This window comes from Anser anser (assembly GCF_964211835.1).
Source record: "Anser anser genome assembly, chromosome: 1".
Classification (NCBI taxonomy): domain Eukaryota; kingdom Metazoa; phylum Chordata; class Aves; order Anseriformes; family Anatidae; genus Anser; species Anser anser.
Genome location: NC_139720.1, coordinates 106,319,261 through 106,342,064, shown reverse-complemented (window position 1 = coordinate 106,342,064; position 22,804 = coordinate 106,319,261). Strand labels below are relative to the sequence as shown.

At 37.0% G+C, this 22,804-nt stretch overlaps 1 protein-coding gene across 1 annotated transcript in view; it reads right to left on the bottom strand.

The window, feature by feature from the left end:
- LOC310892820 (uncharacterized protein) overlaps positions 1–22,804 on the bottom strand; it is a 460,614-nt gene that overhangs the window by 3,957 nt on the left and 433,853 nt on the right. Inside the window, exons 16-19 of the mRNA XM_083821048.1 lie at positions 16,211–16,376; positions 14,689–14,769; positions 3,071–5,637; positions 1,393–1,518 (exon numbers count right to left, since the gene is read on the bottom strand). The gene's annotated coding sequence lies outside the window, so the exon portion shown is untranslated. The remainder of the gene's footprint in view (positions 1–1,392; positions 1,519–3,070; positions 5,638–14,688; positions 14,770–16,210; positions 16,377–22,804) is intronic.

The window sequence follows — 22,804 nt, the reverse complement described above, 5'->3', positions numbered from 1 at the left end:
ATCATAGCTTCGTTTGTACATAAGATGATGGTTTCCTTGTCCTTTTGTAACATATATTAAAGGAAGACTTAAACTTTAGGCCTCTGTGCATTAGAACTCAGTTTTTACAATACTTACCCAGCAGTAGAAAGACTAACATATCCACTATGTTTCTTTGTAGCACATTATAAAGTCAGATGCTTCTACAGCTAGAAGACCAGAGTTTCCAGCTACGTCAACATATCCCTTATGTCTATTGAACAGACTACATTGTAACACTGAATTCCTTGAAGCAAATATTAGTCTTTTGTAAAACAGCAACAACAACAATAAAAAACTGAATAACAGGGAACAGTTTATTCAGAGAGTTTTTTGAAAAAAAAAAATTACATTCCAGGATTTGTATTTACAATTCAATGTTGGCACTTTCATCTTGGCTGATTCTGTTCTGTAGTGTTAAATGAGAAAGCAGAATGAGACTGTTTCTCTTGCTATTTAAAGTTACCCTAATGTAATGTCCTGAGTAACGTTATTGAATATAGAGTTATTCTTGTCCCTTTAAATCTTGAGAAATACTAACAACCACTAATTTCTACCAACCCGCTAAAAAATTTAGGATGGCCAGACTGTCAGTGAAACAGGTCATTCAGCTTTCACCCACGCTCAAAATCTTTCCTGTTCAGCTCTTTTTAAAACACAGAAATACCTGAAGCAAAACTAAATCAAAGTCTATGCTTGACTGCTCCTGAAGGCATTCTCCCAGGAGAACAGGATCTAGTCCCATTTTAGTGAATGCATGCAAAGAAGAAACTTTAAAATGGGAGATCAGATAGCTACTGCCAGCAGACACCTTCACACTTTCACAGGCATAGGAGATCAAAGTATAAAACGGATCCAGGGAAGACAGAGTTTAAATTGTGATCCTTTACTTCCTAGCTGTTGGCTAGGCTATAAATTGAATCTAAATTATAAGTTAGGAAAAAACAATCAGTATCTTATCTACCACCACAGACAATTACAAAAGACTGGCTGGAGTAAATAGATGGAGACAATAGCAGGTGAGTGCATGCATCTTACAGGAAGCCTTAACACTGAGCAGACTCTAGGCATTGTCACCCCAAATCTAAACTGTTGACTAGAAGAACTTTATGGCTCTATTCCTCTGTGATTTTTGGCAAGCTGTCAAAAAATAGTGTAAAGTAGAGAATTAAAACTTGACATGCAACAGTATGATCTTCCCAGTTAAAAATATCTGTCTGCATATTAAACAGTTACATGCTGCTGAAATGCAACCCATTCTTACCTCCTGTTTCCAGTACAGTTCAGTGTAAATGATATGGCTGGGGCCTAAGCTTGGCTTACAGTTTACTTTCAAGTCTATGACAGTACTAAATCAGAGTACGACTATTTTACCTGTGTTTCCTTCAGTGAGTATAATCCCATCATGTCCTGTCCTTCAACTGACTTGTGTTGAGTGAGGTATGAGGACAATCACAATCCAGGGTCCCTGGGAATACATGTGGTTCTGCAGCAACTCAACTTCAAGGAGAGACAACAGTTCCCAATTACAATATATCTCCAAATTGTCATTTGAATGAAACTCAAAAGTACACATTACTAAAGCTTACAAGAGATTTAGTTAGATGTTCATACACTTGATTTGGTGCCCACTTTCCGGATATTTACAGAAGTTGTACTGATTCCTCACCTGACCAAAAAAAATAAACTCAACATGGGAGAAGGAGAGCCACTCTGCATCTATGTCCCACTTCAGCAGTCCTGAGAAAAGTCTAAAGAGGTTGTATGAGAGGTTTCAAAGGGGAAGTCTGAGGTTGCCCAAGTGTTGATCTGGCTCTGTGCTTCCAGTAACTGAATCCAGAGTTTGGCTGCTTTGGCAGCTTGCAACCACTCTGAGGGCTCTAGCTCATTCAGGTCCCATTCCCATGTGTACCTCCTCCTCCTCACCAAGCTTCTGAGACAATAGGTTGGGATGATAATGAGCACACATTCAGCTAAACTGACTTTTAGGCCTCCCAGGATCCCCTTCCACTAGATGACTCCTCAGGTTTAAACATCCAGCACTCACATTGGACTAGGATCATTGTCATTGTGTCAAAAGAATTGAAACAGGTATTGAGCTGTTTCTGCATACCAAAAGAAAATTAATCAGATAATAACCAATTCAATCTAATTATAACAATAATCATTTTACACAGCAACACCATGGCAGAAAGCTAAAACTTTTGTGGTCTCTTCAGGAGCCTTCTAATGATACAAAAACAAACAAACAAAAACAAGCAACAACAAAAACAAAAATGACACCAAAAAAAATGAGATAAGAAAATGCAAAAGTTTACAAAACTGATAGAACCATATCCCCACTGCTCCCTGGATAAGTATGACCTATTTAATAAGGCAGTGTTCTAGGTCATATAGGAGACTTTGGTTCAAATTCCAGCTTTATTAGGGCTGTAATACACAACCTTGAGTAAATTGTGCCTGTTTGTTGGTTATCTCCACCTTTGAAAGGGATTTTTGTTGCTCCATTTTATTCTATAAAACACTGAGATCTAAAGATACAAGAGGTAAGTATTATTATGCTTCACAATTTTATCTTGACTAGCTTAAAATGCATTCTGCCATGCCAGTGGCACTGCTATTTTGTTTTTTACCAAGCACATTTTCGTCATCCAACAACAGATGTACTTTCTGGGTAGTCTTCAAGACTCTTTTACAGAGTGCTTGAGACTATTCTGTTTTAATTTTATTTCTTTTGTTGCTTATTTTCTTTAAGCATTTTAGGGATTTGGCTAAACTATGACCATTAAAAAAATAAACAGTAATATGTAGTTTCTGTTTTCCATTTAAGCTAACTAGCTAACTTTTACACAAATAAATCTCAAAGGACTGAATATATGTTCTCCACTTTTCTGATTCTCTCCCCACAAATGCTGCTAATGCTGCTTTCTGTCTGGGCAAAGTCCTTCCCCCCTCCCCCCCCATATAGAACAATTACAATAGCCAAATGTTGCTTGAACTATGGATTATGTTTGCCTTGCACCTAGAATTAGGAGCTTAATGATTTCCTTACCTTCCTGTTTATCTAAGTTCTGTCATCAGGTTTCCATAAACAAGTCAGGCAGTCTTTTCTGAGACTAAGGAGATGATGACAAGAAGAAAGCAGAGAGAATGAAAGTTGCAGAAAATATGACCTATTCCAAAAAAACAGCAAATTTCACTAGTCTCCATTCCAAAGAGACCCAAACTGCTAAAATAAAATTAATATATCAAAAGCATTTTTAATTCAGGTTGTGACCTTGTTTTCTGTTCCCCTTCCTTCCCATCCCCTTTTTACTGTTATTAAAGCCACAGCATTTCAGAATTGACATATTTTTAAGTTTTGAAATTGACTGAGATTTAAAAGACTGAAGTTGAAGGCAACCACAATTTGGAAAGAAAAATCCTGTGATCAGCTGCAGCAAAAGGAAATGAAAAGATTGCAAAACTGCTTCAAAATAGAGTCATAAAGTTACTACAGCAGAGACTTTCAAAACTGTGAAGTTGCACGTATGCAGCTCCCATTACATTTTATAGGCACAGTATATCTGTGTTGTCTAAGTTGCTCTGAAAAACCTCAGTCTGCAAGCCTAATTCCTAATAACATTACACTTCAAATTTATTGCTTAATTTAGACTCTCTGCCCACTCAAGCATTCTTCTCAAATTCTGAAAGTCTAGAATAGCTTCAAAAACAAATCTTACCAAAAATTAAATCCTATTTCAGAAATAATTCCTTCTTTTACACAAATATTAAGCATAGAACCAGAGAGAGAGCTTAGCTCTCTTAGTGTATTGTAACATATAGAGCCTATAAGTAGTTTTTATTCAGTTGGAAGCAGGCTAAGAGTCAGTCTGGGAATATTTAGGTAAGCCCAAGAAGCAACACTGGAAAAGAAACAAAGAAATCTAACCTGTTCCTATTCATCACAATTATTCCTGACACACAGACTCAACTTAAAAAGCTTTGAGACGCTTTAAAGATATAATTATCTACAATTCACCCTTCATAAAGCTGGTATTTTCCAGAATGTCGTTATGTACATTAAATTTAAAAAATTAAAAAAAAAAAAAGAAAAAAGAAAAAAAGAAAAGAAAGAAATTATACCTTCCACACCCCCAAGTTTAACATGTACTAATAGAGATCAATTGGTTCTCTCCCTGAACCTCAGTGCTAACACTGAACTAATGTTTATTTCAGCTAGATTGTATTTCTTGGGGCAAATTTCAGGTAATAGATACTCTATCCTTTACATTTATTGTTCTGCCTGAGGGTTTAAATGGCCACAAAAGCTAGTTAAACCTAAAAAGACAACCTTTCCAGTAGGGCCAAACAAGTGTTTTCTCCCTACAGTCAGTTCCAAAGTGCAAAAGCATCCTTTAGCAAAGAATCAAGAACTTTTGAGTGTATTACAAAAATGTGTTGTTTGGTTCTGCCAGCACTGCACAAACCAGACTCCCACGACCCATCATAATGGGAGCATGGTTCTGCAGTACAGAGTGAAACAATCCACAACCCCCTGCCCCCCAGTACATATAACAAGACACACCAACTAATGAAAAAAAATGGTTAGATCATAGAATGGCTTGGGTTGAAAGGGACCCTAAATACCATCTAATTCCAACCCCTCCTGCCATAGGCAGGGATGCCACCAATAGATCAGGTTGGCCAAAGATTCATCCAACCTGGTCTTGAACACCTCCAAGCAATTACTTACTCTTTTCCTACCTTTTCTCACTCTCCAAGTCTTTTTATTCGGTCTTACTCTTCTCTTTTGCCTTTCAGATTTGCTTTTGGCTAAAGTGTTCTCAACACCATTTGGATAAATGCAGATCAAATTGATACCACAGGCACTAGCCACTTCCATTGTGTGTCTCCAAATGGTATTTTGCTTATTCTTTGCTCATGCCTGTGACAATGTATTTTGTTCAGATTACACCCACTTCATATATAAATATACACATGTTTCAGTTAATAGAAAGCAATTTCATATTGCAGTAGCTTCAAATAATTTCTTTTTTGGGGGAGGGGAAGTAAAAACAATGTAACAGGGTAGAATAAAAAAAAAAACAACACAACAGTCTGGTCTCAAAACAATATACATTGTGTGTATATATGAAGTAGAAGGATTATAATTATAAGAGCTCAGAAACACAAAGAATGAGGGAAAAGGACCGTTATTCTACATACATAATATTCCAAATACACTAAAGGCTAAATTTCCTAACAAATGTCACTTAAATTAATGAATACTGCTTTATCCTGACACAAGCCATGTTGTCCTCAGAACCTCTCTCTCAGTTTTCCCCTTCCGGACCATAGAGCATGGAGGAGAAATCAGAGAGAGGGATAAGTGGACAGTGTCACTTTCAGTCTATCATGGAAACAACTTTATCTGGGCATAGGTAAAAATAGGATAATCCATATCTTAAATTATGAAAGCAACACTTATAATAATAGTAATAAAAAAAATGTCCTGCTACCTGTATGTTTGGGAGACCAGGAAAGAAGTACTTCATATCCCATCAATATGTTATCAATTATGGGAATAATAACTCTATGAATACTGGGCTGCATTCATCTTCTTCACTGAAATCAAGTCTTGGTTAAAAAAAAAAAAAAAAGGATACACAGGCCTTTGTGAGCACACATAGGCAAAAGGCTGATGAATAAAGAGAGGTGAGAACAAAAGAGAAGAAATATAAAAGAATTTAATTAAAAGTAGTTATTTGCAAACATCAAGTGTATCTATCATTACAAGCCTTCCTTGCTTTTACTATATGGCAGCAGCAGAATAAAATCTTGTTGGTGATGTTGGTTTGGCTTTAGCCCAGGTCCTGCACTATTGAAATGTTTTATCTTTACATTTTCATTCTTTGTTATTACAGGGGTTGCTGTAAGATAGTTATTTTTATGTTAATGTTCTTACTCATTCCCTCTCCCTCAAAATTCCTTTCTTTTAATCTGCTCTTAAGTAAATTTGGTAGAAAATTTTCCTCTCCATATATAGAGATAAGGAAAAGGTCTCTTACCCTTTTAAATTATACTTAGGGCTTGTTAGATACAGAGGAGGAAGTGGAGAATAATGACAAAGGAAAATAAAAAGGAAGATAATGTTACATTCTTTGCTTATTTAAAGCTATTCCAATAAGCATAAACCACAAGCATATTCTAATCTGCATTGACGATAATCGTTACTTTGCCCATCTTTTGCTAGTTTGCCTATTCCAAACAAATGCTTATTCAAGTCATGAATACTTAAAGCAAGATAATGTTATTTACTTCATTCAGTTTGGACTGTTTTTTGACCACAGAGGGCTTCCTGGTAGTTTACTTTGAACCAAGTTTTAGAGGATTATACGAAAAAAAGCAAACTTAACATGTTACCTCTTGGTGGTGATGCAAACCAAACCTTTATTCCTCTCTAGAACTAACTCTTTATTAAAGCATTTTATTATTAATATTTTTATTATCTGTGATTTGCTCTTGGCAGACAAACTTTCTATCTAACACAAAAATGAAATAAGGCTGATCACATAGAACCTGATGATCCCTGTTTTACCATTTGAAGAGGGAAAAACACACCATTTTCTTCAAATTTTCCCCTTTCACAGTTACATCACCCTTTCAGGTTCAAAAGAGCAGAATACCTGTTGAATTCCTTGTGGACCAACACCAAAACTGTTTCACAGAAATGCTAGCAAAGTGTGCTCCAGTACTAGTTACATGTTGTCCCCTTAACGGTTTCTATGCTACTTAGGCTTCTCAGCTTCATCAGTGAAAACAGATCAGGGGAAAAACACTTAAGTCTATTTGGAAGTAGCATCTTTCACAGTATAAAAAGTATCATTTAAAGAAGTACTAACTACAGCCAGCTTAAGTACATAATGTAACTAATATTAACATTAGCTTAATTGAAATTCGGAACACAACTGAATTTATTTATTTATTTTATATAACTTATAAAACCTTTTTGATTTTTTGGGGGTCAAAGTACATGGCATGGATGTGGCTGTGAGAGGTTTGACTAGATCCATGGTAAGTAGTGACTCTAAAGAGACCTAATAGTTTGGTTCTAAACCACATAAAAGTTGCATGACCACAATGAATTACAGCATTAACAATCAGTAGCCTGAGAGAAATTAAACTGTAGTGTTGAACCAGCTTCTAGTCTTCTAGGTCATCCCTTTGTTTCCCCCAGTGGAAACCTATTACAAAAACAGCATTAATCACAAATCTTACGGTATTCATCAGAAAAATAAACAAGAATGGGCTTGGAAACAATTATTTTCACATTCCTACAGTGTGTGTAGTCACCTGTGTAAAGTCAGAAACAGACAACATCTTTGCAGGAAGAATCAGAAAATAGGTCTGTATTTATGTGTTTTAAATACAAAACAGAATCATCACTTCACCACTTCTTTATAATTAAACCCTTTATTAAGACACAGACCAGTTCTGCAAGCGTGAGGTAAAGGTTTAGAAAGAGCTTCATAGAGCCTTGTGGCAAGGCCAGGACTCTTCAGTCTGAAGCAGGGCATTCCTGTTCTCCCAGAGACGGGCCATAGTCTCAGTTGGGGCACAGCAACAGAGCACCATGGATGTGAATGAAGACTCCATGGTCAGACATACTGTATCAGTGTACACTATAACTAATATCTGTCTTGACAGGGCCACTTGATGGAAATCTGCTCTGCCAATCTGGTGCCTTTCACAGTTACTAGATATCCACCAGTTTTGCTTCCAGTAAATTACATTCACCATTCACCATTTTTCGTTGCAACATTCACCAAAAATGAACAAAATAAAAAGTTGTCCAGTACTTGTGTCCTCTGTCAATTTCACAGCTAAAAGTCTAACTCTTTCAGTCTTATTTCAAAAGAAGCCTTGCAGGTCTTTCAACAAGAATGTTAAATTCTCCCAGAAACAACTACAAATATTTTACTTTGTAAGCCTTGGTGCCCTGTTTGCCTTTTTTTTTTTTTTTTTTTTTTCCAGTTGCACTGCAAGGGTAGCATGTGACCACCTCAAAGAGTAATGCATGCATATCTTTCAATACTTCCAAATATCTTTCCAATACTTCCAATACTTCTCCCTGACATTTAGGTTTCAGAAAAGCTGAAACAGTATTTATTTTTTACTTTGCTCCTCAAGTCCATAACCTTCAGTATTCAATATAAAGTCCACCCATCATCTGTTTCTCCATTCCTCAGGCTTAACCAGCTATTCCAGTATGAAATCTTTCTGCATACTGCCAACATCACTTTGCATCATGAGCAATTCTCATTAGCATGCTCTTTATATGAAAAGTATTAATAATATATTAAGTTAGAAAAACCTCAGGAGTGATCCTATGGAAAACTTATCTATTACTTTCTTTGTCTCCAAGACCAAACCTTTTGCCAATTCATTTCTGATCTCAGATTTCTGCTACATATCCCCATTTTCTTCAATATAGTTAACTTTCTGTGTGGTACTATTTCAAATTAATTACAGAAGTCCACACAGACTAAAATCTCATATTTCCCTTGCCTACAAAATCAGTTACTTAAAATCTTCATTTAATGAAAATATCAGGTTATCTGGCATGATCTTGCTTTAATAAACACGTGCTGTGATATATCCCATCTTTTACATGCTGCCATATTTCAGTTATTGTTTCAATAAAAGCTCATTGAAATGACACAAATTGCTGTGGCAGATTTAGTCTGATGGATAAGCTTCAACAAAGTAACTTCATATCTTTCAGCTCCCATCTTAAAGTGGGAATAACAATGCAGTTTCTCTGAGAAGGATGATGGAAAAACACCTCTAATACAATTACTATTATCTAGTTTTTATCAGATCTTCTTTATATTGCATGCTTTTCTAACCCAAGTATTATTACTATGCATCACAGACAAGTTGCAAGTGCAGTATTGCCATCTGAGTAGAGAAACCTAAGCGCTTTTTAGCAAATGCTAAAACCTGGCAAACACTAAATATTCAGCCTTAAAATTGTGATTGTTATTAGTGATACTGTCTTATCGTGTAGCAAGCATTTCTGTAAAACATCCTAAAATAACAGTACTCCATAATCACTGCTTGTTTATGAGAAAAGACAACAGCTGGATTCAAAGGAAACCAAAGAAAATACCATTTTAAACAGAGGTGACTGTAAAACCTAACTTTTGTGAAGTTCTTACAGTACTGCAAGAGGGAAGAATATTGAGCATAGATGGCATGAAGGTCATATTTTTGTAGATATTTGAGAGGGGATTTATGCGATAGCAAAAAAACATGAGCACTGAGGTAACTGGGGTTGTTTAGTCTGGAGAAGAGAAGGCTCAGGGGAGGCCTTATTGCTCTCTACAGCTACCTGAAAGGAAGGTGTGGGGTGCTGGGGGTTGGCCTCTTCTCACACATAACTAGTGATAGGACTAGAGGGAATGACTTCAAGTTGTGCCAGGGGAGTTTATTTTGGAAATCAGAAGACATTTCTTAGAAAGAGTAGTCAGGCATTGGAACGGGTTGTTCAGGGAAGTGGTGGAGTCACCGTCCCTTGGGGTGTTTAAGGAAAGGTTGGACCTGGTGCTTAGGGACATGGTTTAGTGGGTGACATTGGTGGTAGGGTGACGGTTGGACCAGATGATCTTGAAGGTCTCTTCCAACTTTAATGACTCAGTGATTCTATGAAAAGCTTATGGAAGCAACTAGCATTTGGTTGATCTCTCTCTGCCAAAGACCAATGAAAGGAGCCTCCCAAACTACTTTCCTCAGGTGTTTCCATACTTCTGAATAAGAAGAGGCATGCCCGCCCACCCCACCTCCTGTCAAACAGGAAGTTTCCTAGTCCCTAGGTCTCGTAACCCGCACCTTGATGGTTTCTTATAGCCAGGCTTATACGGGCTTTCAAAGCATTATCATTTTCCTCTCAACACTTTTTCCAAACTGTAGTTCAGCATAGCCTGCCAACTGGTGCTGTAGTGGGACTGTAGTGGTCTTACTAAGGTGGGCAGCAAAGCTCCACCACAGCTGCTTTCTCACTCCCCCTCCTCGAAGGGGAAGTGGGAGAAAATATGATGCAAAAGGCTCAAGGTTTGAGATAAGGATGATTTAATCAAAGGGACAGGGAAGAGGGAAAACAAACAAACAAAACAAAACAAAACAAAACAAACAAAAAACAAACAAACAAAAAAACCAAGCAAAGGCCACACGGAAACACAGAGAAAGAAAAGTAATTATTCTCTACTTCCCATCAACGAACAATGTCCGTCCATATCCTGGGAAGCAGGGCTTCAATACACATAGTGGCTGTTTGGAAGGACTGATGTTTTCATAACGAGAGCCCCCCTTCTCCTTCCCCTTCCTCACCTTTTATTGCTGAGTGTGACACCACATGGCATGGAATATCCCTTTGGTTGGTTTAGGTCAGCTGCCCTGGTGATGTCCCCTCTCCATCACTTGCCCACTCCCAGCCTGCTGGCTCTTGGGGGGTTGGAAGGAGTTCTGATGCGGTTCCAGTATTGTACAGCACAAAACTCTGATGTGATACCAGTGCTGTTCTAGCTACAAGTGCAGAGCACAGCACTGTATGGGCTGCTGCAGGGAAGGTTAACTCCATCCCAGCCAGACCACCACACAGCCTTTGTCTAAAGATTCAGCACTGCTCATACCCCGAGGGATCCCCCAGGGCTGCTCTGAGATGGGGCACACTCAGAAGTAGGCCTTCATTCAACTGCAGTGACTTTTTCAATAAAAGATTTACTCACTGCTATTTCAAGAATCATGAAATGGTTGAGTTTGGAAAGAACCTCTGGAGATCACCTTGTCCCTGCTCACTCAGGGACACCTAGAGTGGGTTGCCCAGGACCATGTCCAGGCAGCCATTGAAGCTCTCCAAGCAGGTAGATTCCACAACTTGTCTGGACAACTTGTTTAAGTGCTCTGTCACCTGGACAGTAAAAAAGTGCTTTGTAACGTTTAGATGAAACCTCCTGCATTTCGGTTTGTGTCCATTGCCTCTTATCCCAGCACAGGGAACCACTGAAAAGAGCCTAGCTCCATCTTCATTGCCTCCTCCCTTCAGGTATTATTTCCACTGTATTCTTTCCTGTTATTCATGAGCTCTGAAGCAGCCTCTTCTGAGTCGAGGTTACCCTCAGCTCCCTGATCTACCCCATAGGTAACCTTCAACCTATCTTCACCAACCCCTGGCAATTATCCAGTTCCATAACTGACCCATCAAGTCTTCAGGACCTGCACAAAAAAGATCTCCACATCTTCCCCTGCTGTACATCCTACAGATCCACATAACATCCAATTTCATGATCAGCTTCAGACATGTGTGGCATAAAGCCAAGCAGCAGAATCTGAAAAGAAGGTGCTTCCCATCTTGTTGTCCCTTGTGCCCTTTTCAAGCACTCATCTTATAGAAAATACCAGAAATTAATTCAATGCAATGAGCATTAGAGAATGAGGATCGATGCCTGAATGAGCACAGGAGATGAAAGTAGCTATTTGGCCCCAACACAGCATGACAGCAGTATGAATGTGACACAGAAACCATCAGTCCACCATGCCATTGGTGGGAGAGGTATTATTTTGAAGTGACTTAAAAGAAATGCCAGAAACAGAGCTACTCCTGGGACAAGAAAGAAAAAGCAATTTCACATCCTACTGGGACAACAGTGAAAATCTGTCCAGAGGAGAAAAGCAAGACAACAGGACATTGAAAGGAGGGTGGTTTTGAAAGACGTGACAATAAGTTGCATAGTTGTTCTTGGAATCAGGAAGAGCAAGATTTACAACACAGTAGAATGAGGGAAATAAGTGTAAGCACAAAAGAACAAAAGCTGTGCACTGGATTATATATATAAATTATGTATATACATATGTATGTACGTGTGTGTGTGTGTGTGTGTGTTTTAAGGGCAAAAACTTCCCATACTAAAGGAGGTATGTTGACGGTTTTGGAGTTAAAATAGCAACACTTGCTTTTCTCTTGCTTTGAAAGCTGTGTGCCAGTAACACAACAGCACTCTGTGCCCACTTCCGCACAGCATAAAAAAGTGCATACCTAGAGAGGGACACAGAAATTGCACTGGAAGTTTATAGGTAGAGTATGTTTTTGAAACAACCAATCTTTCTGAAAGCTTACCTGCTTTCGTTTGTGACTATTAACTTCTAGGTCCGTGAACTATAAAAGCAAACTTTAGGACAATTCATATCACTAAGGCAAAGTGGAAAGAAAAGCCCATCTTGTATTATATGGAAATAATTATCACTGCAATTTTTCTTTGCTATTACAGGAAAACCAGCATAACTCTAGCCAACACTTCAAAGAAAACAAAATCTCAGGGAGAATACTGCCAAAACACTGTTCAATGTCATATTAGTAAGTGTTTGTCAGATCTTCAAAGGTGTAATTAAAGACATGGCTTTTAAATGGTTAAGGTCATTTACAAATTTAGGCACTGGTGAATCTTTACATTTTCCTAGAGAGGGGCCTCCAGGAGCAAATTTCCAATTTGTTTGGACCAGACACTATATGTCACTTTTCACTTTCTATTTCTATTGGTAAATGTCTCAAGATGAGATCAAGGCTAAAATTTTCACAATAAGAAAAAAATCAGATCAAACAATGTTTTATGGTTTAATGGTTTTATACAATAGGACAAGAAATGCAAAATTCCATGTGGAGTCCTTAGGCTTAAAAAAAAGGGAGGGGGGGGAGGGGAAGTAAAATATACCCAGAATTTAAAATCTTTTTTTTTTATTATTATTTTATAATGGCAAGGGTTTCTAGGATTACTGTAATTTGGCTAAACCCACAAGGTGATGTAACTTAAAATGTAGTTATTTTTCTTCTTGTCCACGAAGAAATTCCATTAACCTTGAGCTTACAACGTCAAAACAGTAATGGTGAAATCTGCAGTTTACATTGCTCTTTGCACTTCCAAAAACATTTAGTAAAAATATGGTTGAAAGCAATCTGCAGAAAGTGTAGGAGTAGCTAATGGAAAATAATATGACAGATCAACACAAAAAGAGCCCATTTATCTGCCAACATCATTGTCACAGTTACTTTTCTTTTTAAATAAATTCTAAAAAAAAAAAAAGAAAAAAAAGTAAGAAGTGCTAAACTTCAGACAGAAAGATTCTGTCCCATAAAACTAGGCCATAAACATGATTTAATATAGGATCACCTTACCTTTTTAATACAAATGTTTTTAAACCTTATTTTATGCTCCACATGAATTATACATCTGCAGTTCATATCATTTATAAATGATGTGGCCTTTAAGGAATCTGACAATGGACTGATCTAAGATCAAGGGAATGTTCTCCAAATGTATTTAGGAATAAACATCAATCTGACATTATAATTTTTCAGGCATTTTGAAGTGAAGTATCAATTTTATCAGATAATAATCTACTGGAGGTCAGTGTGTGTCAGTTTCCCATCATTTTCTATTACAGATATATTACAGAGAAGGTATATATGTACTGGAACAAATTTTCCTGGTGTAGTTATAGCTAAGTAGTCCTTCAGGAAGATAGCATAGATATAACAAAGTTGTTTAAGCTGCTCCTCTGAGCCAGACAAGTTGCAGAGAATGCACAAAAGCTTAAAGTCTCATGTTATGGTACTGTCTTAGCAGAGATGAACTAATGAAAAAAGATTGCTCTAATCATGGCCAGATTTCAATACCACCTCAGAAACACTGCAGTTTTCAGCATAATTACATATAAATATATATAAAATTTACAGAAATCACAGAGCAATATAGATAAACATGTTCAAATTTATTTCATCTTCCCTATGCCCTTTAACTCTGTTTGGGTGCCTCTTCTTTCTTTTTTTATGAAATTTACGCCATACCTTTATGTTCTTCCTTATTTCAAACTGTTTCACTATAAAGTGAAGTCCTTCTCTAGTTTATGAATGTAAACCAAAAATAACTGCAGTTACCTGTAATGTTTGGATTTTCTGCCCTTTAAACTTTCCATAAACTACTCTCAGTTCACACTGTTACAAATTATTTTTTCCAACTGCAAAGCACCATGTGAAAAAGAACAGTTAAGCAAAATGAGTTCGAAGGTGTCTCTTGATCTACATCAGTGTAATCAAGGTGAAAGTCTGCCCCATAACATCTGCTCACTTTTATGAGGGTAAAATACTTGCACAGAAATGCTACATTAAGTAAGTGAGATAAAGTGGAATATTGTCATGCAATCCTTTTTTTTTTTTTCCTTTTTTTTTTTTTTTTTTCCCCTGACCTTGAGATTAGTAAAATCAGTGTGATCTGCAAGGGCATACAAATTCAGACTTTCCAGATGCTGGCACTGAAATCCTTCTAACAAATGGTCTGTTAACCTCTTTCCAAGACCACCTGACTATGTTATTGGCTCTATACCTGCTAGGGAAAAAAAATAAATAAAAGCAAATTTTAAAATATAAGTTTTGACATGCAAAACAGATTGGGAAGAAGGATCCTGCACCTGGCACAGTCTCTTTGAGTGGGTATGTAACTTTGGACATCCACATCACTTCTATGAGCATTCTTCCCTTGTCAGTCTGGTTTGGAGGCTTTTGTGGAGCTTCTGCTCCTTTTAGGCTGCTGGAGTGTGAAACACAGCTATAATCCAGGTAACAATAAATGCACTCACTCTCTCATCATGTCACATTACAAGACCGATGCTTCAGGGGATTCAGCTGGGAATCTAGTAAGTTCCAGGAAGATCTTCCACCTGTGAATGTGCCCAAACAGAAAAAAAAAACCTCAGACCCACAGATTTCATTAGAAGATAAAGAACTAAAAATTTTCTCACAAACACTAAAAAAATGTTTTAGAGGCTCTTCTCTACACAATTCTTAGGTGATTTATGTTTTCCTGGGAAAGAAAAGTTCTCAGCATATAACTTCCATATTAAAACATTCCAAGGGGACCTTAGGGCAAAGGAAAAGCCGCCTTTTTTTTTTTTTAATAGAAAAACACAAACTTTTAGTGGTTGGGCTTTTTCTAATTTCTGTTTTCACCCTAAATAAACTAATTGCCTAAAATTATCATTAGTCTGTCATCTCATACAGCAACACTGGCTTGGTTTCATAGGTTAAGACATACGCACCAGTTGGGCTGCCACTGCCTCCTGCAACATCAGGTCAGTAAGTGGATATTTCCTGCAGGCTTTTCTAGCTCTGCACAACATCACTGAGAGAAATTCTCTAAACTCAGGTGCAGACAACAACAAGTGAGGTCCTTTCTGGCTATTTCATCTTTTAATTCTGGTATGGCCATGCCGAAGGTCAGTTTAGACTCACACTACAAGAAGATGTCGTGAGTAGGACGTACACCTTCTGCTGCAAACCAGCTTCACCATACCCCAACGTACTGCAAGCTGAGCCACCCCACGGAGAAGCTGCCTTAGCCTTCCACAAGCTCTTAATCCTCAAAGACAATAGAGGCACTACAGAAGAAAAAAGGGAATGATTTTGCCTCAAAAGCACAATATCCAGAGGGCTCAGTCTGGTGCAACACAAACCATATTTTATCTTGTTGGCTGTTCTGTTTTTCCCACAGGGTACTAGCTATTCTATACATAGAGCACAAAGTGTGCTGGAAATGCATTAATGAATCAGACCTCGTGTTACAGTCATAGATGAGAAGCTGCCCCATTTCACATTTGGAAAAATAAGAACACACAGAGCAAATGACTTTCCCAGTTGCAGAATATGTGCATATCTGTGGCAGAGCTGGGAGGGTTTACAGATGATCACTCTGCTTGAACAACTGTCCTCCATCCTAACGCTCCCCAGAACTAATTCTATCCTGACAAACAGCAAAAAACAGACAGAAGTTCCTGAGAACAGACATGTCTAAAAAAGTCTTTGGCATAGCTTAAAAATGAACTTGAAGCTTTAAAAAGACAGTCTGGGGCTCTGGAAATGAGTAATGGGTTTTTAAGCTTCATTTTTAGTTTTTGTGGTTATACAGCAAGATTTTAAGTAGTAGACCAGCCCAGTCCATCTGGCTGTTCCTGCTGGTGATGATAGCAGTGGCCTCTGCTTATACATGCTGTGCTCATCAACAATATACTGCAGCTGACATGCAGCATACTTGCTTTTTGTTCCAGTCAGGCTTTGATCTGCAGCATTCAAAGATGAGCAGATCCTTTCAAGGTATTTGCAAACCTTGTCAGTCTGATTGTAGCATGACATTGACATTAGGCTGATTATTACTTGTCTGAGGAAGCACTGTTTCCGTGAACACACTGGCTTTTCTCCTGATGTCTAATGATCTAGATATCAGCACACAGTACTGTGGCAGCAGCTCCATAGCAAAGTCCTGGTAACATCGCTGAAACAAACAAACAAACAGAGTTAATGTTCTTGTAAATGTTTAAAAATTACCAACAAGATTTCAGGATAGCAGTGCTGCATATCTCAGATTGAAAAAAAAAAAAAAACCAAACAACTATACCTACTTCAACACTGACGTATTCAGTGTACTTGAGTAGGTACAGAATGTCTGCTTTACCCAAATTGTATATTCATTATAAACTAGTGTTGTAGGTGGAAAAGAAACAAAGAAAGGGAATAATTGCTTTGGAAGTGACAGAATATTACTTTTAAAATTTCTTTTCTTTTTCTTTCCAGCGTTTCAAACCCCTACCACTGTCCTTTTAATATCTTCTAAATAAAAATAAAATAAAAAAAGAAATCACATAATTTCAATCTGAAATGTCTAGATAATGGTAAAGATATAACATTTGTGGACAAGCCCAGTGTGTCTGCCATCTTTACAGAAAGTCATGGCAAGCTCAAAGCAAATGCTGAGTTCCACTTCATCATTCAACAGCTCCTTGGGAACACTGGGCAACTAAAATACCTCTGAATGAAAACACAGATCAGCTCCTTCTCCCCCCCCATGTATAATGCTGGTCTCCAAACAAACAAACAAACAAACAAGTTAATTTTGAAATAATCCAAAAACAAAAACGGAGAAAAAACATGGTCTACACATAACTAAAGATCCTATTCAAATTTCTGTTCTCCACTAATACCTTTAATTCAGGTAAAGGTTGCCCTGACTCAGACCCCTCAAGTGAGGGCCAGAGACTGGAGGAAACCTAGATCTCCTCAGAATCTAATCACATTTTGGCTGTTTTGCAGATTTTCTTCCAAACAGAGTGGAAATGTTTAAAGGTAAATGAGCCAAAGTCCTACGGGCATCTGACAAGAAAGCCTCTGGAAGAGAAACTTTTTCCTGCACAAGAGCAGCTGAGCTAACAAAGTAGGCATTACTTTTCACTGAAATACTTTGCTGCAACCCTCTGTTTATTTTAGCATTATCAAATTTTCCAGTAAAATCTTTGGGGATATACTCCACCTTCCACGTGTACATATAGCTTCTATTAACTTCAGTGAAAGTATGGATCAGGACAGGAAAAAATCATGATGTAAAAACTTTGGGACCTTCCCCCATACCTGCATTTGTCATTTGATTAGTTCTAACAAGTTAAAGGGAATTCAGAAATAAAACAAATATCCAACAGAATGAAGAGGAATAATATAAACTAGTGATTGTCTCTCAGTCTTTGACTGTGAAAGACTAACAGACATTTCTGCCTACTGCATCTACTGCAAATTATACTAATAATAAAGGTAAAAAGGAATTACTGACAAGGAAGGGTAGAATAAAAGTTAGAAAACAAAAGAAAAAGTCATTCCTCCTGCCCTTACTCAAATAATATTCTAAATAAAACAGTAATTTCAAGAAAAGAAAGGTCTTATTCCATGAACACGAATAAGCACAATCACATTTTCAGAGAGTCTTGACAAATTCCAGGGTACGTGTCCTTCTTCATATGTGTAACTTCTCAAACCCATGAGTGTCAAAAAAGGAATTAGTATGATGAATTGTACCCATGCAAAACAGTTTGTGAACTGGATCTAACTTGTGCACAGAAGATTAAAGAAGAGAATACCAGTGTTATTTATTTAACTATTGAATTAATCCATCTAATAATGTGTTTTTATTTCTATACCCAAATCTAACTGACACCAGAAGCACCGGGAGCATTGCCTCTACCTGCTACAGCTACGCTTGCTAAACAGTTTTCTTCCATATCCAAATGACTGTCCCAGTTGTCACTTTAAAAGTTGTACACTTCAATAAAATGAGCTTATGCCACTAGCCTTAGTTCCCAATTGTGTTCTTTCCCAAGCAAAATAAACTGAATGCCTAAAAAAGCTGAGCTTGCCTTTTAAAAATTTATTTAATTTATTCATTATTGCTGATGGTGCGTGGAGTAAATTGTAGCTAACTTAAAACTCCCATCATTGACTTATTTCAGTGTGTCTTGGTGGTTTTTAGAGACAATCCAGGAATAAGTAGGACACAAAATGAAACATATTCAAGCCATATGTTTATTTTTACAGGGTGACTTTTACCAAATCACTTTCTCCCCACCTCTTCTGCTCTTTTTGCAGTGTCAGTGTCTCATGCGAACACCCCTAAACCATCTTTCACACTCCTAATTAACATCCCTGAATGAAGAGGAACCAGACAACATTTATTCTTTAACCATGCTCACCCCTATAATGCCTTTTTCAGTGTTTTCCAAGGCCTCTCTCTCCTGCAGAATAGAAGTAATCAGCCAAAATAAGGTCTGTTACATATGGGGACAAAGAGTAGTATTTGCTTTTATCTGTTTCTCAGTGGAAACAAACAGAACACCTTCTTTGAGGTAGATGTGCTGCACCACGATAAATAAGGAAATACTTATTTTTTTGAATAAAATTACTGACTGAAACAAGGGCAACCTGATTTTTTTTATTACTATTTATTTTATTTTGGAAAGTAATAGTAACAGATACTACTCCAGAACATTTACATATTAGAATCTAATGCAATTTATGAATGAGGTAACAAATTAGATATACCTTTAATAATTGCTTTCAATACAAGTGTTAACCTCTATACAAACCCATTTTGCATCATAGCTATCCCTCTTGGCGAGAGACCAGAATATCAGAATAGTCTCTACAAACTATAATCTGACTTTGAAAATAAAAAATGGGCAGAAAACAGTGCTAAAGTTTTTGATATTTTCTTAGATTGCTTCAATCTGTCACTCCTGCTTGCAGATTATTATCCAAAATATTTCAAGGAAAAACACACACAAAAAATATTGTTTCAGATTATTCCAGATTTCTATATGAGGATTTATTATTTATTATTTATTTAAATAATTGTGAACATTTTATACATCTTACTTTATCTGATTAAATCAACCTCCTTTATGTTAAGCTTGAATATAAAGATGATAATTTTCATATTAGGAGAGGGAGTAGAAAGAGGTCAGGATACGTCCTAACAATTCATTGCAACTGAAAGACTACTTCTATCTGCAGCAGTTATGTGCAACTACAACTACAAAAATCTTCATCATTCTTCCTTTGGCCTCATTAGTAGTATTACACTATTTCCAGCTTTAATGTTGTCATGAATTAGTACAAGGTCTACAGCACTAAGAAAGACTTTAATGGCAACTGCTGAGCAGAATGTAAAACAAGGGGAAAAAAAGGAAGAAAAAGAAACAAAGCTGGTGTTGATCTTTTGACTCTACAAGGCTCCCCATAAAGTCCTCACCACTCTACAGACGTATGTTTAAAATCAAAACCTTTTAGCAAACTGATCACTTTTCTTATCCTTCACCTGGCCACTTTATGTTTTATATTTGGAGAACTAATAAACCCTTCCTAAGCAGTCAAGAGTCATAAGACCACTGAAAGGACGTCTGCCTCTGGGACCTTGCTTGAGAGGTGCTGAGTACTTGCAGCTCCCGTACAGCTCCATTGGACCTGCTCTTCAACTTACTGTCAGATTCCACTTGCACATTTCTGATTATGGCTCAATGTTTTTGTGCTTTTACAGCCTCAGACCTCAGATTCAAAGTGCAAAAGCAGTCTTCCTCTTATTTCTTCAAATTTTCATGAATAGTCAAATTGTTTTTGACTAGAACTTCATTGGTTTCATAATCCAGTTCATCAGAAAAATAATTTTTAAATATATATTATATATATTTTAATGAAGGAAAGTAAGATATGTTAAATTTTTCCACTGACTTCAGTGGACTTTGAATCAGGCTCATAAATGACTGTGAGAGGTGGGCTCAATACTCAAAAGAATTTTTATAATTTTTTTAACCAAACAATAACTAACTGAAAAAAAGTAAAACTATCATACAAAACAGAATACAATCACTCCGGCAAATGCAATAAAGAACTGCAAATATTAACACTAGCAGAATAAATTTAAAGATGTTTACTATGCCTGCACAACCATTTTCTGAACTACCATTGGCTGCAATTGTTAGCTAGAGGGATCAGTGCAGATATTTCTAGCTTGAGATGTATAACATGTTCCAAGTTATTTGTCAGTTGTAAATATTACATTTTTATGTGGTTATTACTTGCTCCCTTTGGCACCCAAACAGTTATCCTCAGCTGGATTAAAAAATACATACATATATATGTATATATATATATAAATTCAACAACAAAAAACCTTCAGAACTCTTAAAACAACAACAGCCATTAATATAAGTGACATTTCCTTTAAAATGTCTCCTTCATAAACAGATATGCCAAGTACCTATACCCCAAGTCCGCTGCAAGAGGAGTTTAAATCTAAGAAGTCAACTCAAATTCTAGATTTGCTTGCTCTGGGACTCTTAAATAAATAAAACACTAAGATATACTGCAAGAAAAACAAAGCAGCATCTTTTCACATCTGCAAATGCAGCTTGCCCTCACAATAATCTGCCAGCAGTGGTATAAAAGAGCAACAAGAAATAGCAATGTTTGACTAAAAGCTGGTTGGCATCTCATTCAAACACAATACAACAGTGATGTTGCAAGAAAAGACAGTTCAAATTTTTACATCATGTTCAAAAAAAATGACATTAGAGAGTAGCTATAGATGCATGAAGACCAGTTGAAACTCTCAGAAATAGCATACTTTAGATACTTTAGCACGTGGAAACTATGTACAATAGTCAGGGATGCGCAGACATAGGAAACGAGTGAACATACTATATTACTGCTACTCTTCTTAAAGTGGTGGTGAGGATTCCATGTACATCCTCAGAGTAAAACAAATAATGGAATCAGCAAAGCTTTACTATAAGGAGCAAATTGTTATTCCTTTACTCAGCATTTATTTTTTAAAAAATATGCTTCACTCTTTCAATATTCACATGACCATTACATTTACAAGTACAGTAACTCTCCTACCCTTTAGCATTATAAAGGAGGGAAGTGTAGGAAAGGAAAAAAAAAAAAAAGTCAGATGTCCCCAGATGAATCCCTGCTGTGCCTACAGACACAACTCAAATTAATGGAAAAAATATTCAGTAAGTTACATTAGTAAATGAAAGCCAGGTGAAGTTTGTAATGAGTCAGGGTAATTACAACAGAATTCCTCCAAGCTGAAGGTCTCAGCGGCTGTTGGCTCATGTGATACAGCAGCTGCTCCAGTCCCACAGAACAAGTGCGATGATGCTTTGTCATTGACTTTTTATTCTTTTCCAAACCCTGTTTCTATTAAGCTATCCTCTCCAGGCAGATTTCCTTTATTTTTGCTATTAGTTTTAAGTATACTGTCCAGTGTAATTTCACAGAGCTATTAATTGTCAACATGGACTCAGGGGAAAGCCAATTAACATGAAAGATTTAAGACCATAAGTGTTCTTGATGAAATGTGAGTTCTTGCCTGAGTAAAAAGCATTCAGTATAGAGTCATCCCAAAAGACAGGCACATTTTTGTTACCTGTATCACAGAAACATACGAGCTAACCAAACAAGAAGTTCTTGCTTACAGTGCTGTCTAGTGCTTTGCAAGAGTCATCCCTACGCTGATAAGGCAAGGCAATGAACAGATATGGAGAGTGAAAGCATCAGGGCCACAAAGAATGGCAGTGGCAGAATTTCACCATGGTCCAGGCTTTCTACCTCCAACACAGAACCGCACTGATAAAGTATGCCAGTGTCCACACACCACAAATAGAAGCACCACCTTCAAGGCAAGGCAGATACAGATTTGGTTCAAGTGCAGCTTCCAGACTCTCTCTGTGGGGTATAGGTCCCAGATAAGATTGTTTTGAACAGGTTTTCAGAGAGCTATGAATTATTTTACTGGTGCTGTCTTGTTAACATCTCTTTCTGTAAAAGCTCCTCCTACAAACATCCTGTGCCTGATTGAGAAGACAATAACACATAGATAAAAATAACTGTAAACATAAACATTCAACATTTCACAAACTGTGACGATTAGAGCAAAAACATATTCCACAAAATTTTCAATACTAGTTTCTTGGCTTTTCCACAGTTTTAATGGCAGGATAAACATGATTTTTTTTAATGACAAAGTAAACATCCTTTCAGATAGTAAATAGCAATAGTGAAATTTTGAAAGCAGAATGTGTAGGACACTTGAAGAGATCGCGCACGTCAAGAAAAGGGGAGAAATGTTGAGATTTACAGTGTGTAAATAACCCTACGTTGCAAAGAAACAAGGTACTAAAACATTTTAGAAATATCAGCCAAGTGAACAAGAAAAAATAACTGATTGTACCAGAAGATTTTAAAAATGCAGTTTCAATTGCCACTCCCTGTCTCATGGCACAAACCAGCATCAAGTGATTCTTCTGAGAATCCTGGTGAACAGTCCTTGTCAATGACAGCAATAAAATTCCCTATCATTTAATGGAACTGAGATAT